At 37.5% G+C, this 7,253-nt stretch overlaps 1 non-coding gene across 1 annotated transcript; it reads left to right on the top strand.

The window, feature by feature from the left end:
• On the top strand, positions 1-108 carry LOC130954268 (small nucleolar RNA R71). Its single transcript, XR_009076239.1, has one exon. It is a non-coding gene; the product is annotated as a small nucleolar RNA R71 (small nucleolar RNA).
• The last annotated feature ends 7,145 nt before the right edge of the window (positions 109-7,253 follow it).

Raw genomic sequence — 7,253 nt, 5'->3', positions numbered from 1 at the left:
AAGCATGTTAGAGGGACACTTTCTAATCAATTTTTTGTATCTTTCCCAAGCTTCATAGAGGGATTCTCCTTCCTTCTGTCTGAAGGTTTGGACTTCCACTCTAAGCTTACTCAATTTTTGAGGTGGAAAGAACTTTGCCAAGAAGGCATTGACTAGCTTTTCCCAAGAGTTCAGGCTTTCTTTAGGTTGTGAGTCCAACCATATTCTAGCTCTGTCTCTTACAGCAAAAGGGAATAGCATAAGTCTGTAGACCTCAGGGTCAGCCCCATTAGTCTTGACAGTGTCACAGATTTGCAAGAATTCAGCTAAAAACTGATGAGGATCTTCCAATGGAAGTCCATGGAACTTGCAATTCTGTTGCATTAGAGAAACTAATTGAGGCTTAAGCTCAAAGTTGTTTGCTCCAATGGCAGGGATAGAGATGCTTCTCCCATAGAAGTCGGGAGTAGGTGCAATAAAGTCACCCAGCACCTTCCTTGAATTGTTGGCATTGTTGTTGTTTTCGGCTACCATGGGTTCTTCTTCTTTGAAGATTTCTGTTAGGTCCTCTACAGAGAGTTGTGCCTTAGCTTCTCTTAGCTTTCGCTTCAAGGTCCTTTAAGGTTCAGGGTCAGCCTCAACAAGAATGCTTTTGTCTTTGCGCCTGCTCACATGAAAGAGAAGAGAACAAGAAAATATGGAATCCTCTATGTCACAGTATAGAGATTCCTGGAGGTGTTAGAGGAAAAGAAAAATAGAAGGAGAGGTAGAAGAATTCGAACTTATCAAAAGAGATGGAGTTCGAGTTGTTCATTGAGGAGGAGTGTTAGTTCATAAATAGAAGGATGTGAGAAGAGGGGAAGAAATTTTCGAAAATTAAGTAAAAGATTTTAAAAACATTTTGAAAAACACTAATTGATTTTCGAAAACCAAGAGTGGAAAAGAAATCAAGTGATTTTTGAAAAAGATTTTGAAATTAGAAATCAAAAAGATATGATTGAAAACTATTTTGAAAAAGATGTGATTAAAAAGATATGATTGAAAAACAATTTAAAAAGATTTGATTTTGAAAATTAATGACTTAGCTAACAAGAAAAGATATGATTCAAACATTAAACCTTTCTCAACAGAAAAAGCAACATACTTGAAATGTTGAATCAAATCACTAATTGATAGCAAGTATTTTTTAAAATGGAAAGAAATTGATTTTGAAAACATATGATTGAAAATATATGATTTAAAAAAGATTTGATTTTGAAAAACTTTGAAAACTTGAAAAAAATTTGCATTAAAAACAAAATCTTCCCTCTAGTGCCATCCTGGCGTTAAACGCCCAGAATGGTATCCATTCTAGCATTTAACACCCAAAAACACTACCCTTTTGGGCGTTAAACGCCCAACCAGGCACCCTGGCTGGTGTTTAAACGCCAGTTTTCCTTCCTCACTGGGCGTTTTGAACACCCAGCTTTTTCTGTATAATTCCTCTGCTGCATGTTCTGAATCTTCAATTCTCTGTATTATTGACTTGAAAAGACACAAATTAAAAATATTTTTGGTTTTTTAATAATGAGAAATAATCAAAATGCAACTAAAATCAAATAACAATGCATGCAAGACACTAAACTTAGCAGTTTGTATACTACTGACACTAACAAAATGAGAATGCATATGACAAACAACAAAAATACTCAAGACAAGAGAATTTAAAGATTAGAGCAAGGAAATCATCAAGAACATCTTGAAGATCACTTAAGACACATGAATGAATGCAAGAAGAACAGAAACATGCAATTGACACCAAACTTAAAATGAGACACTAAACTCAAACAAGAAATATTTTTGGTTTTTATGATTTTGTAATTTTTTTTGGAGTTTTCGAAAATTAAGTGGAAAAGAAAATAAAGGTATCAAAATTCTTAATGAGAATTCCAGGAATCATGCACTGTTAGTCTAAAGCTTTAGTCTAAAGAAATTAGACATGGCTAGCCAAACTTCAGCAGGACATTACATTCAAGAGCTAAATTGATGAGAATCAATCAGCTTTGGTGATGATAAGAACATCACCTTGAAACACTAGAATTCATTCTTAAGAACTCTGAAGAAAAATACCTAATCTAAGCAACAAGATGAACCGTCAGTTGTCCAAACTCAACAATCCCCGGCAACGGCGCCAAAAACTTGGTGCACGAAATTGTGATCCATTCTTTTCACAACTCAATCAGTCCCCGGTAATGGCTCCAAAAACTTGGTGTTCAATACCATGGTCTAAACATAATTTCACAACTTCGCACAACTAACCAGCAAGTGCACTGGGTCGTCCAAGTAATAAACCTTACGCGAGTAAGGGTCGATCCCACGGAGATTGTTGGTATGAAGCAAGCTATGGTCACCTTGTAAATCTCAGTCAGGCAGATTCAAATGGTTATGGATGATATATGAATAAAGCATAAAATAAAGATAGAGATACTTATGTAATTCATTGGTGAGAATTTCAGATAAGCGTATGGAGATGCTTTGTCCCTTCCGTCTCTCTGCTTTCCTACTGTCTTCATCCAATCCTTCTTACTCCTTTCCATGGCAAGCTATATGTTGGGCATCACCGTTGTCAGTGGCTACAATCCCGTCCTCTCAGTGAAAATGTTCAACGTACCCTGTCACGGCACGGCTAATCATCTGTCGGTTCTCAATCAGGTTGGAATAGAATCCATTGATTCTTTTGCGTCTGTCACTAATGCCCAGCCTTCAGGAGTTTGAAGCTCGTCACAGTCATTCAATCATTGAATCCTACTCAGAATACCATAGACAAGGTTTAGACCTTCCGGATTCTATTGAATGCCGCCATCAATTCTAGCTTATACCACAAAGATTCCGATTAAGGAATCCAAGAGATAAACATTCAAGCCTTGTTTGCTTGTAGAATGGAGGTGGTTGTCAGGCACGTGTTCATAAGTGAGAATGATGATGAGCGTCACATAATCATCACATTCATCAAGTTCTTGAGTGCAAATGAATATCTTGGAATAAGAACAAGCTGAATTGAATAGAAGAACAATAGTAATTGCATTAATACTCGAGGTACAGCAGAGCTCCACACCTTAATCTATGGTGTGTAGAAACTCCACCATTGAAAATATATAAGAACAAGGTCTAGGCATGGCCGTAAGGCCAGCCCCCAAAACATGATCAAAAGATTCAAAGATCTAAAGATGATCAAGGATCCAAAGATCGAAAATGATCAAAAGATTCAAAGATCTAAAGATGATCAAGGATCCAAAGATCGAAAATGATCAAAAGATATATAATACAATAGCTAAAGGTCCTATTTGTAGAGAACTAGTAGCCTAGGATTTACAGAAATGAGTAAATGACATAAAAATCCACTTCCGAGCCCACTTGGTGTGTGCTTGGGCTGAGCATTGAAGCTTTCATGTGTAGAGACTTTTCTTGGAGTTAAACGCCAGCTTTTGTGCCAGTTCCGGCGTTTAACGCCGGGCAGTTTTGAGATGATTTGGAACGCCGGTTTTGGCATCAAATCTTGGGCAAAGTATGGACTATTATACATTGCTGGAAAGCCCAGGATGGCTACTTTCCAAAGCCGTTGAGAGCGCGCCTATAGGGCTTCTGTAGCTCCAGAAAATCCACTTTGAGTGCAGGGAGGTCAGAATCCAATAGCATCTACAGTCCTTTTCAGCCTCTGAATCAGATTTTTGCTCAGGTCCCTCAATTTCAGCCAGAAAATACCTGAAATTACAGAAAAACACACAAACTCATAGTAAAGTCCAGAAAAGTAAATTTTAACTAAAAACTAATAAAAATATACTAAAAACTAACTAAAACATACTAAAAAATACTAAAAATAATGCCAAAAAGCGTATAAATTATCCGCTCATCAACCTGCATGCCACAAGCACATAGTTAAGGACAGCTTGATTTAGCTGCTTAGGCCTGGATTTATTCCCTTGGTCCCTCCTATCTATTGATGCTCAAAGCCTTGAATCCTTTTCACCCTTGCCTTTTGGTTTTAAGGGGTATTGGCTTTTTCTTTTTCTTTATCCAATGATTTCTTATTTTTTTTCACTGCTTTTTCTTGCTTCAAGAATCAACTTCATTATTTTTTAGATCATCAATAATATTTCTCTTGTTCATCATTCTTTCAAAAGCCAACAATTTTAACATTTATGAAATTCAATATAAAAAATATGCACTGTTCAAGCATTCATTTAGAAGACAAAAAGTATTGCCACCACATCTAAATAATTAGAATTTTTCTTATTAAGAACTCGAAAAAAAATATTGCCTCTTTATTCTAAAAATCTACTATTTTATTCATGTTTAATGATGATGAGAAAAATAAATTATAGCTTAATTGGAAATAAAATCAAAATAGATATACTAATTACTACTACTCCTATATAACTTCTAAGGTAAATTTATAAGACAACTATCACAGAGTAAAGCTAAGATTAGGACTCAACAACCTTTATTTTGAGAAGTGGATGTTCATTTAGTCTGTGGGGTGCTTGATCCTTTAAGAGATAATTTCTGACGCTTCAGTTCCTTCAAGTCACGCCTTTGCTCTTCTTATTCCCCAAGCAGTTTGCAAAGCATGCTATTTTGATTATTCTGTTCTTCCTTTATTTGGTCCATAGCTTCTTGCAACTTGGTAACCGATGCTTCAAGATGCTCCCAGTATTCAAATTGAGAAAATTCCGGGAGGAATACCTGTGCTCTCCTCTTGTTGGGGTCATCCTGCACTTGTTGTTTTTCCATTGATGTTTTGGTGATTGGTCGCTCAACTGAGATATACTCAGTTATTCCCATCTTTACTCCCGCATCTTTACATAGCATAGATATTAAGCTAGGATAAGCCAATTTGGTATCTTTGGAGTTCTTGTTTGCAATTATGTAAAGTTCACACGAAATCAATTGATGAACTTCCACTTCTCTTCCTAACATAATGCAGTGGATCATCATTGCTCTTTTAACGGTGACCTCAGAGCGGTTGCTAGCGGGCAGTATAGAATGCCCAATGAAGTCCAGCCAGCCTCTGGCGACTGGTTTGAGATCTTCTCTCTTGAGTTGATTTGGGACGCCCTTGGTACTGGTTGTCCACCTGGCTCCAGGGAACTCACAGCCAAACAAGAGGAGCAGTTGCTTAGTGTGTTGAGAAGACACAAGAAAGCAATTGGGTGGAGCTTGGCGGATATAGTAGGCATCAGCCCTCAAGTTTATGAGCAAAGAATATTTCTAGAAGAGGGAACAAGGCCTATTCGTCAACCCCAAAGAAGGCTGAATCCCACCATCTTGGAGGTTGTCAAGAAAGAAGTGACCAGACTACTGGAAGCAGATATTATCTATCCCATCTCAGATAGCGAATGGGTTAGCCTAGTGCAAGTGGTGTCCAAGAAGTCTGGAGTCACAACAGTAAAGAATGAGCAAGGAGAGCTTATAGCAACCAGAGTGTAGAACTCCTAGAGGGTGTGCATTGACTACAGGCGCCTCAACCAAGCCACTTGTAAGGATCACTATCCCCTGCCAATCATTGATCAAATGCTGGAATGCCTGTCAGGTAAATTGCATTACTGCTTTTCAGATGGTTACACAGGCTATTTTTAGATTCATATAGCTCTTGAAGATCAGGAAAAGACTACTTTAACATCTTCCTTTGGAACTTATGCTTACAAGAGAATGCCTTTTGGCTTATGCAATGCACCAGCTACTTTTCAAAGGTGCATGATGAGTCTTTTCTCTGATCTTATTGAGAATTTTATGGAAGTTTTTATGGATGATTTTAGCATATACGGTAATTTCATTAGCCTTTGCTTGGATAGTTTATCTAGAGTATTAGACACGTGTGTTAGATCAAACCTTGTTTTGAATTTTGAAAAGTGTCATTTTATGGTCAAACAAGGTATTGTTCTAGGACATGTTGTCTCTAGTACTGGTATTTCTGTAAATCCAGCAAAGGTAAATGTCATTTCTAGTCTGTCTTACCCCTCCTCCATGAGGGAAGTCCATTTGTTCCTTGGCCATGCAGGGTTTTATCAGAGATTTATCAAGGACTTCAGTAAGGTAGTGACGTTAGGATTTTTGCTAGTAAAGAATTTTATAAAAATAGTCACGTTGTAGATATAGATTCTAAACTAACAAAAATCCCTTCGTGCAAACGTTTTGGTTGTCACAAGTAACAAACCCCTTTAAAATTGATAACCGAGTATTTAAACCTCGGGTCGTCTTCTCAAGGAATTGCAGGGAGGTATGTTCTTATTATTGGTTATGAAGATTGTAAATCGGGGTTTTTAAGCTTGGGCAATGGGCACAGATATATTTAAATGACAAGTAAAATAAATAAATAATACTAAGGTCTCTTGGCCAGGTATGAAGAACTAAAAGTCCTATCCATATCAATTGTGATGAGAATTAGATTTTAATCCCACTTTGTTAACCTTTACTAAATAAAGGAAAGTTAAGTGGACTGATTAGCTTGATTCTCAAGTCCTAGTCAACTCTTATGGAGAGACTAGCTTTAGAGCAATCCTAGTGCAATCAGAATCTGCCCATTTTAACCACAGTTTTATTTGACAGCTCAAGCGTTACCAATTACTTGACCCAAGCCAAAAGGGGGAAAAAATCTAAATTAAATTAAAAGCATTCGTATAAATAAAGCAAAGCAAAAGTAAATCTGAAGTACCTCGAATAATATTAATTAAAAAAATCATAACATGAATGTAGCATAAGCCAAATAGGCAACATAACTAATATAAGCATTAAAGTATCTGAAAGTAAGAGATAAATATAAAGTAAAAGGAATATTAAACCTGGGATCGAGAGTCACTCCTAAAACTAAGAGAAGTCCTAAATCCTAATCCTAAGAGAGAGAGGAGAGAACCTCTCTCAAAACTAAATCTAAATCATGAGAAGTGAATTATGAGAGCATGATTATGAATGGATGCATTCCCCCACTTTATAGCCTCTAATCTGTGTTTTTTGGGCCGAAAACTGGGTCAGAAATAGCCCAGAAGTCACTTCCAGCGCTTTCTGGTTCATACAGGTCGTGGAAAAGTGACGCGGCCGCATGGCTTATGCGGCCGCGCGGGTTGCTTTCCTGCCAGGTCACGCGTCCGTGTGACTCACGCGTTCGCGTCGTCTGGCGTCGGGGCAGATATGGGAAATTATATATCAAATCGAAGCCCCGAACGTTAGCTTTCTAACGCAACTGGAACCGCGTCGTGTGGACCTCTGTAGCTAAAGTTATAGCCGTTTAAGTGCGAAGA

This window comes from Arachis stenosperma, chromosome 1, assembly GCF_014773155.1.
Source record: "Arachis stenosperma cultivar V10309 chromosome 1, arast.V10309.gnm1.PFL2, whole genome shotgun sequence".
Taxonomy (NCBI): domain Eukaryota; kingdom Viridiplantae; phylum Streptophyta; class Magnoliopsida; order Fabales; family Fabaceae; genus Arachis; species Arachis stenosperma.
Note: the sequence above shows the minus strand (reverse complement) of the source record. Positions and strands in the feature narration are given on the sequence as shown.